Genomic DNA, 19,926 nt, shown 5'->3' with positions numbered 1-19,926 from the left:
ACTTGTGCTTCCAAATTTCTGATAGAGGACCTTGTTTCACTCATGAAACTTAAAGTGGCCTTAGACAGATCAGAGACTATGTTTGCTAAGTTAGAGGGGCTCTGTTCAGAATTCTCTGTCTGTTGCTGAGAAGATGATGGAAAAGGCTTACTATTGCTGAGCCTATTTCTTCCACCATTATTAAAGCCTTGTTGAGGCTTTTGTTGATCCTTCTATGAGAAATTTGGATGATTTCTCCATGATGAATTATAGGTATTTCCATAAGGTTCACCCATGTAATCTACCTCTGCCATTGCAGGGTTCTCAAGATCATAAGCTTCTTCTTCAGAAGATGCCTCTTTAGTACTGTTGGAAGCATTTTGCCATCCATTCAGACTTTGAGAAATCATGTTGACTTGCTGAGTCAACATTTTATTCTGAGCCAATATGGCATTCAGAGCATTAATTTCAAGAACTCCCTTCCTCTGAGGCGTCCCATTATTCACGGAATTCCTCTCAAAAGTGTACATGAACTGGTTATTTGCAACCATGTCAATAAGTTCTTGAGCTTCTGCAGGCGTTTTCTTTAGGTGAATGGATCCACCTGCAGAATGGTCCAGTGATATCTTAGAAAACTCAGATAGATCATAATAGAATATATCTAGAATAGTCCACTCTGAAAGCATGTCAGAAGGACACCTTTTGGTCATCTGCTTGTATCTTTCCCAAGCTTCATAGAGGGATTCACCATCTTTTTGTTTGAAAGTCTGAACATCCACTCTAAGCTTGCTCAGCTTTTGAGGAGGAAAGAACTTAGCCAAGAAGGCCGCGACCAGCTTATCCCATGAGTCTAGACTATCTTTAGGCTGTGAGTCCAACCATGTTCTAGCTCTGTCTCTTACAGCAAAAGGGAAAAGCATGAGCCTGTAGACTTCAGGATCTACTCCATTAGTCTTAACAGTCTCACAGATCTACAAGAACTCAGTTAAAAACTGGTAGGGATCTTCTGATGGAAGTCCATGAAACTTGCAGTTCTGTTACATTAGAGCAACTAGTTGAGGTTTCAGCTCAAAATTGTTTGCTCCAATGGCAGGGATTGAGATTCTTCTTCCATCAAACTTGGAAGTAGGTGTGGTATAATCACCAAGCATCCTCCTTGCATTATTATTTTCGGTTGCCATCTCTTCTTCCTTTTCAAAAATTTCTGTAAGGTTGTCTCTGGATTATTGTAATTTAGCTTCTCTTAGTTTCCTCTTCAGAGTCCTTTCAGGTTCAGGATCTACTTCAACAAGAATATTCTTGTCCTTGCTCCTGCTCATATGAAAAAGAAGGGAACAGAAAATAATAATAGGGATCCTCTTTACCACAGTAGAGAGATTCCTTTATGTTAGTAGAAGAAAAAGGGAATAGAAGAAGGAAAAGGTAAGAATCCAAACACAAGGGTGAAGATAGGTTCAGATTCTTTGAGATGAAGAGAAGTGTTAGTAAATAAATAAATGAATAGAAGGAGATGAGAGGGAGAGAATTCAAAAATTAATTTTGAAAAAGGGTTAGTGATTTTCGAAAATTAAAAGAAGAATTAAAATTAAAAATTAAAATTTAAAATAATTAGTTAATTAAAAGAATTTTGAAAAAGAGGGAGGTAATTTTTGAAAATTAGAGAGAGGAAAGTAGTTAGGTGGTTTTGAAAAAGATAAGATATAGTTAATACAAACAAAAAGTCAACTAGTTAGTTGAAGAAGATTTGAAAATCAATTTTGAAAAGATAAGAAGTTGGAAAAGACATTTTAAAATCAAATTTTTGAAAAAGATAAAAAGATATGACTGAAAAAGATTTAATTAAAAAGATATGATGGAAAAAATATTTTGAAAAAGATTTGATTTTTAAAATCAAAATTGATTACTTGACTAACAAGAAACTAAAAGATATGATTATAGAATTTAAAGATTGAACCTTTCTTAATAAGAAAGTAACAAACTTCAAATTTTTTGAATCAATCACATTAATTGTTAGTAAAGTTTTTGAAAATCATGAAATAAAGATAAGAAAAAGATTTTAAAATTTAAATTAAAAATTTTCGAAAAATAGTAAGAAAAATGAAAAAGATTTGATTTTTGAAAAAGTTTTGAAAAGATAAGATTTTTAAAATTGAAAATTTGACTTGACTTATAAGAAATAGCTAAGTTTAAAAATTTTTTGACTAAGTCAACTCAAATTTTTGAAATTTTGAGAGAAATAAGGAAAAGATATTTTTTTTTTATTTTTGAATTTTAATGATGAGAGGAAAAAACTAAAAATGACCCAAAACATGAAAATTTTTGGATCAAAACCAATGATGCATGCAAGAACACTATGAATGTCAAGATGGACACCAAGAACACTTTGAAGATCATGATGAACATCAAGAACATATTTTTGAAAATTTTTTGATGTGAAGAAAACATGCAAGACACCAAACTTAGAAATCTTTAATGCTTAGACACTATGAATGCAGATAGGTGAGAACTTTATCCACTAGAAAGAGAATTACCAAATACGAATACAAATAGAGTTGGAATCGATAAGCCAAAAGCTTTCAAGTTAGCTATAGTAAGGTCTGATTACAGGAAGAGCACAGGCTCGACCGATAAAGAGATCTAAGGCTTCTTTGAAGATCGAGGAACGGAGTTTCGGACAATTATGCCATTCGGAAGAAGTCTTCTAAAGAGGGAAAGCATGTTACGAGTAAGTGGAGAGGAAAGATCTCCAGAGATTCTTATCTCATTCCAGTGGCTCGACCAGTAACCAATGGTGAAAACTCAAAAATCAATGGTTTCCCGGTAGAACCCCATTTCACCCAAGTTGTTGCGAAAGCGGAAAAAAGAAGCAGTTTTTCGCACAGCTTGCTCATAGTGTAGGTCCCACTTGTATATTGTATTTGGCCGAAGAAGCATCGGACAGGTTGGAGTTCTTATCAACTTGATTTATTCCTTTCATATTGCTCTTTCCTTTGTCCTTCCCCCTATTTTTGCCTTATCACTAGTGATTACTCCCGATCCGAAGCACCCATTTTCCCAGTCTTTTAAGGTCAGCAGCAACGATAGGCCTGGGCCCCCTCCATTTTCCCCATTACCGTCCTGATCATCCTTATCGCCCTTATTATCGTTACCCTCATTACCATTCTTTTACATGGAATCCCCTGCACCCCCAGAAGTACCGCCGATAGGCTCTTCCCCTACTGGTAGCTCGATCTTAATATCCACTCCTTCATCCATTTTTTTATCCCCTTCGACTTTCGCTGGTACTTCATCATTTTTTTCTTTTTTTACAGCAACCGATGATCCAATCATAAAATTGGTTTATTGTCATACTCTCTCATGAACATAATGATCCGCTTTACTGAAGAAAGACTTGTTTGTCGGAAATTGCCGGTTGGTTGATCCTGAAATGCATGGGAGAAAGAAAGCATTCTTATCGATCTTGAACAACGATAGACTGAACACTCACCCAATTTCAATAAAAGGTGAAGTCGAAGCTACTCGATCATTCAACCGGGACAGCAGGAATCTACGTGTTGATCCAACCTGCGCTGCCAGCTTTCTTCTCTTATTTAATTTAAAGTTACAGGGAAAGAGAACTCCTAAATGCAGCCGGGATCTTATATATGATGCCGCTCGCCACAATAGAAAGACTGTTTTCACGAGCTTCTGTAAGCCTATCCTGCAAAAGAGCCTATTGGACAAGGCAAGGAAGAAGGAACTCTGAGAAAGTCCAAATTAAGATATTCCCTGGTTTGGTTTACCTGGGCCAGAAAAAGACTAGACACACAAACCGAAAGTCTTCTTTGAATCAAGTTCTCACTTCACTTACCCCCTCGCTACCTTCTCGTTGTTTTTGTTTTGACTTGTTGGCTAACGTTGACCGGCTTCGCGGGACCATTTCGGCCTACACAGGACGTTGCTCCATTGGGCGTAGCTTATTCGATCCAAGCAAACTACTAAAAAAAACGAGAAGAAAGATTGACTCTTTTATCTAAGTAATTTCTTTGTTTAACGTTAAACAGACTGACGGATACGTAGTCGAATAAGGTGCTGCCACTATAGGTTCGAGTAAGCTGACTGGTCTAACCTCAGATTATAGGTCAATAAGTGAGATAGAGGTTACTGGGGAAAGGCGAGAAAGTCAATCCATCAAACCATTTACTTCGTAACCTTTACTTGGAAGACTAAACCCGCGCCTTACCTAGGGCTGCAAGTAAGGACTTCACATCCGGATTGGACGCAAACAAGCGCAACAGCTATTTATATAAATTCCCCCTAAATGATCATAGGCCGGTCAGTTCAAAGCTCTAAGAGGGATAAAAACCTCCATATCTTACAACCGCCCCAATCCTAAAACAGGAACGAATCTTTCAATTGCAGTCGACCATTTCCTGCTGATTTTCGTATGGAATCTCACATGCAATGCTGCCGTCCTTTCTATTCAATTTTTTGCTTTCACTTGGAGGAAAGTCCTTATCTTGGATTTCCTCTGGCTCAGGAACAGTTGCTTTCTTTGTTTTCTTCTCAAGCAAGAACTGTTTGAGCTGCTTTCTACTTTCTTAGATGCGTACTTGTCTTGGTCCTCATCTATCCCCTCTATCGGCTTCATTCGAATCGGTTGTCTACGATCAAAAGAGCATATAAAAACCAACAAAAGACACAAAACAAGAAAATATCAAGATCAAACAAGAAGACTTACCAAGAACAACTTGAAGATCATGAAGAACACCATTCATGAAAATTTCGAAAAATGCATAATTTCTAAAAATATGCAATTGACACCCAACTTAAAAATTGACACTATACTCAAACAAGAAACACAAAAATATTTTTTATTTTTTGATTTTGCAAATTTTTTTGTATTTTATTTTATATTTTTCGAAAACATATAGAAAAAAAAGAAAAACAAAATAAGAAATTCAAAATTCTTAATAAGAATTCCAGGAATCTTTCAATGATAGCTTAAAGCTCTGATCCAGGAGTTGGACATGGCTTAATAGCCAGCTAGCTTTAGGATATAAATCAGGCATGCAACAGTTGATACTTCATCTAACTCTATATACATGCCCTTTATGTTGACAAGTGGAAGCCTTAATCCAAAAGAATTTAGACATGGCTTTACAGCCAGCCAGGCTTCAACATGTTACCATGAAACTCTAGAATTCATTGTTAAAAATTTAGAATAATTTTCAAAAACAAAAGGGAAAATTTTTTTTTGAAAGATTTTTGAAAAATTTTTGAAAATAAAACAAAAAAAGAAAACTACCTAATCTGAGCAACAAGATGAACCGTCAGTTGTCCAAACTCGAACAATCCCCGGCAACAGCGCCAAAAACTTGGTGCACGAAATTGTGATCTCCAATAATGGCATTCAACTTGGTATGCGCATCTACAAATTCGCACAACTGACCAGCAAGTGCACTGGGTCGTCCAAGTAATAAACCTTACGTGAGTAAGGGTCAATCCTATGGAGATTGTTGGTATGAAGCAAGCTATGGTCATCTTGTAAATCTCAGTTAGGCGGATAATAAATGGTTATGGAGTTTTCGAATAATAATAATAAATAAACAGAAAATAAATATAGAAATACTTATGTAAATCATTGGTGAGAATTTTAGATAAGTGTATGGAGATGCTTTGTCCCTGTTGGATCTCTGCTTTCCTACTGCCTTCCTTCAATCCTTTTTACTCCTTTCCATGGCAAGCTGTATGTAGGGCATCACTGTTGTCAATGGTTACATCCCATCCTCTCAATGAAAATGGTCCAAATGCTCTGTCACAGCACGGCTTATCATCTGTCGGTTCTCGATCATGTCGGAATAGAATCCATTGATTCTTTTGCGTTTGTCATCACGCCCAACAATCGCGAGTTTGAAGCTCGTCACAGTCATTCAATCCCTGAATCCTACTCGGAATACCACAGACAAGGTTTAGACTTTCTGGATTCTCATGAATGCCGCCATCAATTCTAGCTTATACCACGAAGATTCCGATTAAGGAATCCAAGAGATATGCACTCGGTCTAAGGTAGAACGGAGGTGGTTGTCAATCACGCGTTCAAAGGTGAGAATGATGATAAGTGTCACAAATCATCACATTCATCGTGGTGAAGTGCAACGAATATCTTAGAACAGGAATAAACTGAATTGAATAGAAAATAGTAGTAATTGAATTGAAACTTGAGGTACAGCAAAGCTCCACACCCTTAATCTATGGTGTGTAGAAACTCTACCGTTGAAAATACATAAGTGATAGTGGTCCAGGCATGGCCGAATGGCCAGCCCCCCTGAACGTGATCAATAGTCTCCTAAGAAGAATAATAGATTAAAACTGAGACCAAAGATGTGGTCAAAAAAAGACACCAGTACAATAGTAAAAATGTTCTATTTATACTAGATTAGCTACTAGGGTTTACAGAAGTAAGTAATTAATGTAGAAATCCACTTCCGGAGCCCACTTGGTGTGTGCTTGGGCTGAGCTTGAGCTTTACACGTGTAGAGACTTCTCTTGGAGTTGAACGCTAAGTTGTAACGTGTTTTTGGCGTTCAACTCTGGTTCGTGACGTGTTTCTGGCGTTTGACTCCAGAATGCCACATAAAACTAGTGTTGAGCGCCAGTTTGCGTCATCTGATCTCGATGAAAGTATGAACTGTTATATATTGTTGGAAAGCTCTGGATGTATAATTTCTAACGCCGTTGAGAGCGCATAATTTGGAGTTCTGTAGCTCCAGAAAATCTATTTCGAATGCAGGGAGGTCAGAATCCAACAGCATCTGTAGTCCTTTTTCAACCTCCTATCATATTTTTGCTCAGGTCTCTCAATTTCAACCAGAAATTACCTGAAATCACAGAAAAACACACAAACTCATAGTAAAGCCCAGAAATATGAATTTAGCATAAAAACTAATGAAAACATTCCTAAAAGTAGCTAGATCCTACTAAAAACTACCTAAAAATAATGCCAAAAAGCGTATAAATTATCCGCTCATCAATATATAAAAGAGATAGAGTAGATGAAAAAATGAGAGAGATCGAGAAAAGGAGAGAGAAGAGGAGAGAACTCTTTAATTTTGAAGGAATGAATTTAGTTTCAATTGCAATGAGAAAATGACATGTAACACATTTTGATTGTAAAATTAAAAATATATAATAAATTTAATATTAATTTGATCCTTATTTTCTCATCATGATAAGGTTTGTGAAATCAACAATAAGTATAGCAAATACAGAGAAGAGAATTTGTGTAAAAAATAAATTGTATTGATTACAAGTGAATTACATTATGCATAAAACATATATATATATATATATATATATATATATATATATATAACTCTAGGAATAATCTTGAGTTTGGTTTTGAATTTGTCAAAGGTAGTTGCTAATAGTGGTTTAATAAAAATATCAATAATTTGATGTTAAGCACTAATGTGAACTACTTTCAATTGCTTTCAATAAACTCTTTCATAAACAAAATGAAGGTTAAGCTCAAAATACTTGGTGCGGCTATAAAGTATTGTGTTAGTAGCCAAAAGAATACAACACTAATATTGTCACAATAAAGTGTTAGGATGCCTTGAATCATGAAATCAAGTTCATGGAGGAGATTCTATATCCAAATCAATTTACTGCTGCTAAACCTTTATGCTCAGCTTCTGTAGAGGAACGACTCACTAAGGCTTGTTTGCGGCTGGAACATACAATAATATTGAATCCTAGATAGACACAATATCCACATGTTGAACAACGGTCATCTATGTCCGAGTCCCAATCAGAATCTAAGAAAGCAAATAGTTGTAAGTTAACACTTGAATAAAAAAGAAGACTCTAGTCTAAAGTTCCAACCAGATATCGCCGAATCTTTTTTACACATTTTTAGTGAGGAAGAAGTGGATTTTTCATATATTGGCTTAGTTTATTAACAGCATGATTGATCCCAAGTGTAGTTAATGTAGCATACTGCAAAGATCCCACAACATATTGATATAGGCTTGGATTTTCAGAGTTTTTGAGATGAAATCATGGGAGTAGGTACATGTTTTGATGATAACATGCCAACCCTCTCAAGTAAGTTAGTAAGATATTTCTTTTGTGCAAGTGAAGAGATCCAAAGGGTAAATAATGGAGTTTAACATGAAGAAAATAACTTACCTCACCTAAATCTTTTAAAGAAGACATTATTTAGTTGATTTATAGTGAAAGTAATAGCTTGAGGATTATTACCTGTAATGAGAATATCATACACTAAAATGTAAACTTGTAACTTACTATCATTCTTAAAGAATAAAGAGAGATAAGATAATATGTTTTTGAAACCAAAAAAGGAAAAACAGAAGCTAATTTGAGAAACTAAGCACGAGGTCTAACTCATTTAAATTGCCATTCAAGAAGGCGTTATTGAAATCAAATTGGTGAATTTGCCAACCAAAATATTAAGCAATTGTTAAAAGAATTCTGATGGTAGCAGGTTTAATCACAGGTGGAAACACTTGGTCATAATAAATTTATTTGACTTGATAGTTTTCTTTAACAACAAGTCAAGCTTATATTTTAAAATCTTACCTGATGGATTTTGTTTGATGGCATATACCCATTTATACCAATAATATTCTTGTCAAAAAATGGAGTAATAAGAGTATAAATATTAGTTTTTTTTAATGCATTTAACTCTTCAACCATTGCCTCATACGAGTGAGGACAATCCAAAGCTTATTTAATAGAGATAGAAACATTTTTTTTAAGGTCAACAATTGAAGAGATAGAAGTAGAAAAAATTTTTGGTCTAGTGATACCTGACTTTACCTGAGTTTGCATTGGATGAATACTGCCTGTAGAAGGTGATGGAGGTAAATCTCCAAACTGAATCTAAATACTTGAGATGGGGATGCTTTGGTGATGTATTTTGGTATGAAGAGATGTAGATAATGGTGAAACTAATGAGGATTGAGATAAAGAAGGAATTGGTGTTGGTGTACGAGAAGGTGAATTTGATGAATCATGAAAATTTGTGGACAAAGGAATAGATTTGGGTGTAGAATCTAGAGTTGGTTGAGATGAATTGTATTGTTTAGAGTTGAGGAAGAAGGAAATGAAGGTATTTAAGTCTGTAAGGGAGTTGGATCTGGCAAGTTAGGTGATAAACTGGTCTAGTTAATGAAGTATGAAAGAAAGAAAAGTTATTTTTAGGTTGAGGTTGAGTTGTAATGGAAAATAGTCTTATTGAATAGAACATGCTAGAAATTATGATCTTGCCAGATGCTGTTAAGCACTTACAACGTTTATGGTTAAGTGTATAGCCAATAAAAATTGATGATGGTGTAAAATTCAAATTTGTGAGTATTGTATGGTTTTGTGCAAGGATAAGTAGCACAACCAAAGATCTTTAAAAAATTATAATCTAGAGGATGATGATGAAGGAACTCATAAAGGAATTTATGTTCATTTGAGAGAGATGGTAAATGATTGATTAGCTACATTGCTGAGAGAAAAGCATCATCCCAATACATCAAAGGGATTGGAGAGGTTGCCAATAATGCCATGTCAATTTTAGTAATATGGCGATGTTGTTGTTTGGCACACCCATTTTGTTGATATGTATATAGGTATGAGAAACGATGAGCAATGCCATTTCTACCAAAGAACTGAGTGAAAGAAGTGGATAAGTATTCTCTGCATGAGAAACGATGAGCAATGTAATTTCTACATGACCATACGGCGACACTCTAGTTACCACAAACGGTCCTGACCACCGGGACTTCAGCTTCCCCGAAAAGAGCTTGAGCCTTGAATTGAACAATAAGGCTTTTTGGCCTGGCTCAAATGCTCTGGTGGCTATCTTTCTATCATGCCACACCTTTGTCTTCTCCTTATAGAGCTTAGAATTCTCATATACTGAATTTCTAAATTCATCAAGCTCATTGAGTTGAAGGAGCCCTTTTTCTCCTACAGCTTTGGCATCAAAGTTCAGGAACTTTGTTGCCCAGTATGCTCTGTGCTACAACTCCACCGTCAAGTGACAGGCCTTTCCATAGACCAACTGATATAGGAACATGCCAATATGAGTCTTGAATGCCATCTGGTATGCCCAGAGAGCATCATCAAGCTTTCTAGCCCAGTCCTTCCTTGAAATACTAATAGTTTTCTCCAGAATCCTCTTGAGTTCTCTATTAGAGACTTCAACCTATCCACTTGTCTGAGGATGATATGGGGCAGCAATTTTATGACAGACTCCATACCATGAAGAAGAGAGTCCAGCTGTTTGTTGTAAAAGTGGCTTCCCCCATCACTAATTAGTGTTCTTGAAACACCAAACCAGATGAAAATATATCTCTGAAGAAAGCTCAGCACCACCTTGGCATCATTAGTGGGTAAAGTCACTACTTCTACTCACTTGGACACATAATCAACTGCCACTAGAATGTAGTTATATGAGTATAAAGGCGAAAAGGGTCCCATGAAGTCAATACCCTATACATCAAACAACTCAATCTCTAGTATTCCATGCTATGGCATCTCACTATTGTTGGAAAGATTCTCAACTCTTTGGCATTTGTCACAGTTTCTCATAAAATTTCGAGCATCTTTAAAGAGAGTCGGCCAATAAAAATCATTCCGGAGGGCCTTAGATGCCGTCCTCTCACCACAGAGGTGCCTGCCATACTCGGAACCATGACAATGACAAAGAATTTGCTGTGCCTCTGATGAGTCCATATTTGATGATAATTTTAGGCTTAAATTGGACATATTTCATCATATAAACTCACACTTATTCACTAAAATAGCATACTTTTGTGTTTGATCCCTAAATTAAACCTATATGTGAAAACATGCGTTTTTGTGCTTAAATTGAGCAATTTAATTCCACTTTTATTCTATTCGATGCGGTGATATGTTTGTTGAGTGATTTTAGGTCCTAGAGACAAGAATGGATTGGTAGAAGTAGAAGAAAGCATGGAAAAAGGGAGAACACATGAAGAAAACAAAGGAGGAAATCATTTCAAAGTGTGCCCACGCACACCTTCTATGCGTATGCACAGGATGAAAATCAGCAAGTGTGCCTATGCACAACTTGTAACACCCCAATTACCCTAAACTTTACCTCTAGCCGTAAAACAAAGGTTAATCAGAGGTTACGACAGTCCTAAGACTTATATATATATATATATATATATATATATATATATATATATATATATATATATATATATATATAGGGAGAGAGAGAGAGAGAGAAAGAAATAATATATTCTAGAAGCCCGACGAAGGATTAAGCTCAAAGACAGATTTACAAAAGTGCGAAACATTCACACAAAGGTAACGCATAAGACACAAGGTATAGATGCAAGAGGATAGAACGTATAGATATAATATTATAATAACTATAGGGAACTAGCCTTAGTTTGTGGAGTTTAAGCCGACTAGTTACAAATAGAAAAATACAGAATTTTGAAATTTAAAACATCTTATACAACTTACCTCTCAAGTAAGCCTCTAAGGCCATAAAGATAAAATACAAAGAGATGTGAGAGTAACTATAACAAAGTAAAATAGAATTAAACCAAGGAGGAACCACACTCCGCTCTGTCACCATATCCACAATCTCACCAGGGTGGATTAGCAACCTGCGTCTTGGCCAATTCCCAAATGCACCAAACACCAAAACAAAGCCACCAAGTTTAATTCAAAGCCTCAACCAACTCCAACAAACACCAAAGCTCAAACTTATCCAACGTGAGTAGGGGTAAAATCCAATGATTACCTGCTACTAGAGATCACTAGAAAAACTTAGATAGAAAGGAAGAGCTCATCAAGAGCTTCGCATGGCTACAAATGGCTCGTCAATCGGAGGTCCGTAGCTCAAGTTATGGCTCCCGGAAGGTGGAGGTGAATAGTAACCACTCTCCTCTTCTCCCCTCATCTCAAAACCACGTCTCTCTCTCTTATGTTATGAAAAATGAGCTCAAAGCTCATTTAATGAGCTTATAATATTGAACCTTGGGCCCGGTTTGGGCCCGATCCAACCCGTTAGCATTTTTAGCCCGTTTGTCCCACTTTGGGCCAAAACCTTTAAGATTAGTGCCCGGTTTTCAATTCCAAAATTATTTTTGTTCTTTCAAACAATAAATCAATTTTTCCAAAATCATGTTTTTCTAAAAATGCAGTACTGGACAGACTTAAACTGGTTCGACAGGTTCGGCTGTGGATTCGCGGTTTGTTCTCGGTTTTTCTCAGAAAATACATTTTCTTGACTAAGAAAAATCCATTGAAACCAAATTTCACCTTTATATTTTTAAATTAAAACTTCTAAATTTTGAATCTATCTCAGGCACTTAAAATTATTATATTAAAACGGTTTTACGTGAAAATGCTGGTTCTTACATCCACCCCTCCTTAAAAAGATTTTTGCTCTTGAAAATTCGAATCACGCGACATAATCCTGTCAAAGCATTCTACCATGTCGATGTTCTCTCTCATCTTCCGCTGCGTCACTTTGAATCTGGAAAATTTTCTTAAGCCAAATACCGATTTTGTAATATTTTTTAAAACCTTTAAAACAAGTTCAATCTAAACCAGTTCCTTGTTAAAGCTTTCTCAAAAGAATTGAAAATCATTTACTCGTAAGTCAAATTGTAACACCCTAACTACCAAAGCTCACGCTTCCGGCTGCGCAACTCTGATAGCTCGGACATTACGACGACACTTATACTATTTAATACTAAAATATGAGCCTATTTAAAATTTTAAACCGCAAGACCGCTCCCAAAAATACTTTCCTTCGACAAAGTACATTCATAGATACCATACCACTTACCAAACTCATCAACAGTACATCCATGTATATACATATATATATATATGTGTATATATATATATAATATTACAAACATTAACCAATACAATTCCTATCCCTCTTACAGAATATATCAAGATAAAGGCGAGGGTACAACAAAACATAACTAAAAATATACATAGCATCACAACAACAATTAAATAAACTTTTCGTGACTTCAGCGCCCATATCCTGAAAGGAAAAAATGTAAGGGGTAAGAACATCATCCTCGAAAGGGTTCTCAGTAGAGGGTTTTTGGGAATTACTGTAATAGGATACGTGAAGATAACCGCACCAGTGATTAATAACCGTCTTATGCCTCTTTTGAAAAACAACAGTTTACAATAAAAGTAAAGTCAGAAATCTTTTCTGAAAGAGGAACCATTCAATTCTCAAAAACTCAAAAGCCTTTCAAAATGGTTTATCTATACTGAACCAAAGTAGCCTTTCATATTTTATTCTCAACTAGAAACACAAAACCGAAATCAACCATCAGTTCATCTCATTCCAACCACGGCCCTAGGCCCAAAATCCAACCATCAATCAATCACCACAATCCAACAGAGTCCCAGATGCAAACAAAATTAGGAAGTTCAAGCACAAACAAATAATTACAGCAAGTAGAACAATTAGCAGTTAATCACAAAGGCAAACCACGTACAATATGCACACCCAAACAATGTCAAATAGATGCATATGATGCATGCCTGTCCCTAGTGGCTAATGATAACATCCGTCGGTTATAGAGCCAACCCGACAAGTCCTGGTAGCTAACCATGGACAGAAACACCCATCGCAGAGCAAGTAAGTTTGAGCTACAACCCCCTTGCTACTACCCGCTCAACCCAGAGCCAGTGGAATAACCACTACTGCGGCTACTACCCAGGCGGGTGTTTAAAAGCTCAACCTGGAGCGAGTGGAATCACCACTACTACCGCTACTACCCAGGCGTCACAGTCTCTGACCTGGAGCAAGTGGGACGAACCACAACCCTTGCTACTACCCAGGTATCTCAAGCGTAGATTCATTCAGTCCCAGCCATGGATCAACATCTATCTCAGCCATTCGGCTTAAATTCATAATTCATAGTCAGCCATACGGCCCATAACTCATTCGGCAATCAGCCATAAATCAATATCATACACAGCCATTCTGGCTCACGGTTCAATCCAGAACCAATCAATATTCATAATCATACATAGCCATTCCGGCCCATAACAAAACAGCACTTCCACCATTCGACATCATCAAATTCATAAAACAGGCATTTAAGCCATAAATCACTTTTCTCAAGTCATTTCGCTTTGAAATCAAATTTCAACTCTTTTCAGCCTTGGCTTTAAAGATCTCATTTCTCAAATCATCTCAGGCTCATAAGCTAAATCTACTCAAAGTGAGTTCCATTTTTAAAACAAAGCCACTCTCGGCATTCTATTTCCAAAACTTCCAAAACCATGGCAAGTTAAGGATTTATTTCAAAGTATTCAAAATCACCCATCCAACAATGGGATTTTATAACAAAAGTTTTTCGGCAGAGTCCCAAGTCTTTAGGGAAGGTCAACTTATATCAATTCCTTAAAAATTCATTGAAACTCTTAAAATCATTGATTCTCGGTTCAAGTAAATAAAAATGAATTTATTATGAAACCGATCCATACAAAATCACAAGTTCCAACCCGGTCCAAAAATCAACTCATTTGAAACGGAACCGGTTCATTTAAATCAAACCACTTTCAGATTTCTTTTTGGAACCCATTTTTCCAACTCTTCTAAAATGCCTCAAACTTGATTACTCAATCAAAAGTCTAGGTTCCTTTAAAAATCACTAAAAACTCCTTTTTATATTGAAATCAATATTAGAGCTTTATTCTTCCCTTCAGTGATTCAAACGGTAAAAATAGTTCAATTCTAAATAAGCCAAACTTAACGTACAAGGTTCATTAAATAAATTAAGCTTGAAAACATAAATATCCTCTTAATAAATCAAATAATACAATTTCTCAATCCAACCCTTTTTAAATAACCTTTCAAACAAGACTAAGATTTTATAGAAATTTCGGCAGCAAGATTTTATAGAAATTTCGGCAGCACCTCCCCTAAAACTTGGACTTTTGCCACCCGGTACGGGTCCCAACTAAACCGTTCCTCATTCCTTTTCAACAACACAAAACCGGAAATCAATTCAAAGCAAGCTAAATCCAACAATCGCCTCAGTGGCGTATCTTAAGGATATCATTTCCAAATCAATTCAATACCAATCGATTTAACTCATTTCCAAAACTTTAAAGAATTGGTTCAGTAATGAATCATTTGACCAAAACCAAGTCAATTAAAGTAAACCAGGCTGAATTCAAAAGTGCATTCGACTTTTCATATCATCAAAATAATTAACTCAATTCAAATCAATCCTCAACGGATTAAACTCAGATATCAAAGCTTCAAAAGAATCAACTCCAAAAGCATTTCATTTTACAAATCCACACAACAATCCATTCATCAAAACCAAATAATAGTTACATTCATCCAGGACAATCAACAACACATAAGGATTATACAATCACCAAATACATTATCTCACATCAGTATCCATATGTAATAATTTCAATAATAAACTATAGTTTTCGGAAAGCGCCCCTACCTCAAAATGCAATTCCATAACCCAAATGCCTCATCAAGTCCTTTTTGTCTCAAACCAAATTGACGGCAACCAAAACCTCAGCTCCAAGCCACTTTTGCAACAGTCTCAACAACTCTAATCGCAACACACAACAACCGAACTCAATCTCAGCAATTAACACCATAACCTCAGCGTATGATAACAGAACGGTAACTAAAGGGCTTTCAAATCGAAATGCTTACCGAACCAAAGAAGGAGCGGCTGAACCGAAACAGCGGCGGTCTCCGAACCGGTTCGGCAACAACCTGGCAGTCAGCCCCATGCAGCAGCGGCGATCTAAACCACACACAGTGACGATGAAGTTCCGGGAAACTCAATAGAAGGGAAACTCAACTTAAAAGCCTTACTGGCAGTGGAGCTCGGTGGCGGCAGCGGCGTTCCCGGCGGTTGAGGCTCGGTCAGAAGCTCCGACGGTGATCCCGGAAGTCACAGAACCACTCTCGGAGGCCAGACTCACAGAGATGCAGCTCTCTTCTCCGGTCAGATCCAATGACCATACGAGGATCAGCCCAACTCGCGACGCCATTTCCTTTTCCCTTCATACTTGACGGCGGCAGACCTAGCAGGAAAGGGACCCTCGGCGTGGCAGTAGGTGGTGCGTCAGCAGCGACTGGACGCAGCTCCTCCAGCTCGCGTTTCCTTCTCTCCCAACGTTACCCAGTCTCGGCCTTCCTCCTCCTTCGAGTTCGACGGAAAACGACCCGCAGCGGCGCTGTGCTTCCTCCACGATTGCGGGCTCGACGGTGGCGCAGCAGTGAGGACGACAGCGGCAGCCTCCAGACACGGCCCCTTCCTCTCCTCGCACGCTCCTCTCTCTCGGTTCTCCATCATCGGCGACAAGGACGGCGCAGCGAGGATGCGACGGGCGGCTGTGGAACGCAGCTCGTGGTGAGGTACGGTGAGGACGATTGGCGGCGCGGTGAGCCTCCTTCCCCCTCCACGCCGGCGAACCTTCTTCCTTCTCCCTCAATTTCACTTTCTGCTTCTGTTTCCTTCCTTTCATGGAAAAGGAGAAAGGAAACCGTGCGTATTGTGGCTGCTGGGGTATTGGGAAACAACGGGTAACCGGATAGGGTTTTAGGGTTAGGGTTCTATTTTCAAAAATTAAGGTTAGGGGCATTTTTGTAATTTCGCTTAAAAATAGGTATAATGTAGTAATTAGAAATAAATTCTAATCCAATAATAATAGTATATAAAAAATACTATTTACTCATCATTCATCAATCTCACACTTTATTTTCAATAAAATGCCCAAATCTAAAAATTAGAAATAATATAATTAAATCCTTTGTTTACCCAAAGCAGCAGCATCAATATTTTAAAATACTAATTATTTATTCCAAATCATGAAAAATCTTTATTAGTTCACAACTACCAACTTTATACTTCAAATATAAAAAATAATCCAATAATTGTAAAATTGGATAATAATCATAACGTATCTCAAATCCAATAAATCAAAACTTGCCTTAATTATCTTTAATAAAATAACTTCTGAAATTAAGGCTGTAAATAACTATATGATTCGGGACTTGATCATAATAAGACTTTTCAAAGGTTCTGGGTCTTACATTCTACCCACCTTATAAAAATTTTCGCCCTCGAAAATTGATACAAAACAAAAGAAATTTCATAACAGTTCACCCTTGAACACATTTAAGGAAGAAGTAAAAATATCTCAAAATATAAACATATATATATATATATATATATATATATATATATATATATATATACGGTCTTCAAATTCTTGGATGATCATATGCATAAAGATACAAAGGTAGGAGTGTGATTGCAAAGCAAATGTTACAAGATAGGCTCAATGCACAAGGTCACATGATCTCAAGGCTTTATAAAAACTTAAGGTGCCAAAGTACGGTGCAAATCAAGATAGGTGTTCACAAAGCAAGTTAGTAATTAATGTGGTAAAAGGTTGCAAGGCATGTTGGTATCTAAACAGCGGCATAATGTTCGCTGACAAATCTTGTTCCCACTTCAGAACTTCAATTTCCCAACTCCGCCAATCATATTACAACCTCATAGCCAATCATAAGCCTAACAACCGCAAATCTATTCGCAAGGAACAGAACACCCACAACTCATAACATTTTACACCTACCGCTTCACCCATCATACACATATATCACGTCTTAAAGAACTAACGCATCGTGTTACTACGTCTACAAGTCACATGTGATATCAAAATAATTCTCGAGTCTACTCAGAAGGATACAAGATTTAGAAAGGAGAGTCAAATGTCAAAGATAGTACTCATAGATTTGAGAAAATGTACCCAACTCCAGATAAACTAGGATGCTCAAGCAATAGAGTTTTCTAGAAACAAATCGATTGACAACTTCAAAGGTAACCCTTGGATCAAAGAAATTCAATAGGATCAATAAGAAGAAAACCAGTGCATCAGTTTGAAACAAACTCAAGCTAAGTCGAGGAAGCATGATGTTTACAGAAGAAAATATTTCAAACCCAAGATAAAGCTCACAGAACTCAAGAGCATGATTAAAAATACTTCTGAATGCATTGTTCATAAAAGAATCGAAAACTTGCTGAAAAATCACTTCACAGTTTAGAAGAAAGTCAAGTAATATACATTCTTCAAGAGAGTAACAAAAGCATAAATGTGGCTTTGCTCTAAATCAATTTCACGTTGAAGTAGATTATGTAGAGTTTTAAAACAAAATGCACACAAGTTTGGCTAAGAGCCAAAATATTTCCTCAAATATTTTAGAAAGATGATTAGGTGCACAATTTAACCAAAAGCAATCATAAAACTCGGAAGAGAAATCAAATGTTTGTTCAAAAATTCCCAAAGTCCATATTCAAACAAGCGTGTATAACATTCATAGCAAGGTCGAAAGAAAAAGTTAAGCTCTATTTGGAAAAGAAAACCCGAGATAAAAGTTTGCTATAAATTGGTAAAGGAATTAAGTGCTGCATTACAAACAAACCGGCTTCCAATAAACAAGAAAGCTTTCAAAACTTCATTCAAAATAGCGCATGCCCAATTTAATCAACTTTGTCAAAAATTGAACAATGGTTTAAATTGTAACCAAGCAACTAAAAAAAAGTTCGATTTAGAGCTTCTTCAAAGAGAATTCAATCTGCTTTATAAAATTCAAAACAAGACTCCAAAAATATACTTGAAATCACCATCTCACAATAATAGTCAAGAAGATTAGAATGTACTTGAAAAGGAGTCAAGTCATACAAGAAAGGATCTTAAATCAAAGTAGTCCAAACAAGATCCACTAGGCATGAGACGTCAAACAAGCTTTCATTTGATTCAAAAGAATACAAAAGTCATAGGAAAAGACAACCCAATCATTAGTAATTTCTCAAGGATAAATCTTTGACTAAAAACTCTTGTAAAGACAATGAGAGGATAAACGATGCACTATTTTGAAACGAATCAAACTAACTCACATAAGAATGAGATTCACAAGATTGGAAAAACCAAGATCAATGGTAATGTTCACAAATTGTAAAAAGATTAGTTAAAAATAATGTCAAGTATGACATTCATAGAGATGGAAGGTTTAATAGAGAATTTAGTCCGTTCATAGGAAGAAAGCTATGAGTCCAACACTTTCAAAAGAACAACAATGACATAAACCATATAGCATGCTAAATCAACTCAATTCAAAATAAGTTAAGTAAAGCTTATCAAACGAAACCCAACTGGGATAAAAATGAAAAATTCTTTCTTCTCAAAGTTTTGAAAAATATCCAAATACATAATCAAATGAAATTGTGAATTGGAACTATGGTAAAATTACTAGAAAGTCAAATTGTAATTTTAAAGTAAATGCAGTTCCATAAACAAGTAAAAGTACAGACGAGGTATTAGAAATAGATAGTTGTTAAACTGTGTAAGAAATCTTCAAAGTTCCACATATAGATAAGTGTATATCTAGTCAACAGCAATTTTTATAAAAATCTCAAAATTGGCTACAATCACTGTTAAATAAGAGGAAAATTGAATCAACAATTTCTCTATTAATGGACTCGGAATCCGGAGTTAAAATGCACAGCGCAGAAGGACAAGTTCAAGGTCATATCAAAGGATACATGAATCAAGAAGAACTCAATTAGAGAAAGGTAGATACAACAAGGATTTCAACCAAGCATATGCAATTAAGTTCAAACAGGAATGCTTATGAATAGAGGAATAAAGTTGAAAAATCAAGCTACTTTTCAAAAGGATTAGTAACCAAGAACTTCAAGTTAAGATACGAAAGAATAGGTCGACTCGAACAGAATTCAAGACACACAACTGAATAGCCTCAAGAAATAGTTTCTAACGTTCCCAAAACCCGCGATTCGCTTTACTCAAACTCGTATATTATCTATGGTAACCCATTAGTACTTTCATACACATAATTCACTAGTATTAAGCCGGCCA

General features: G+C 36.2%; 1 non-coding gene across 1 annotated transcript; it reads left to right on the top strand.

The window, feature by feature from the left end:
* The first annotated feature begins 659 nt into the window (after positions 1-659).
* LOC112715740 (small nucleolar RNA R71) lies at positions 660-767 on the top strand. The gene has a single exon (XR_003159942.1). It is a non-coding gene; the product is annotated as a small nucleolar RNA R71 (small nucleolar RNA).
* Positions 768-19,926: the final 19,159 nt, after the last annotated feature.

This window comes from Arachis hypogaea, chromosome 1 (assembly GCF_003086295.3).
Source record: "Arachis hypogaea cultivar Tifrunner chromosome 1, arahy.Tifrunner.gnm2.J5K5, whole genome shotgun sequence".
NCBI lineage: Eukaryota > Viridiplantae > Streptophyta > Magnoliopsida > Fabales > Fabaceae > Arachis > Arachis hypogaea.
Note: the sequence above shows the minus strand (reverse complement) of the source record. Positions and strands in the feature narration are given on the sequence as shown.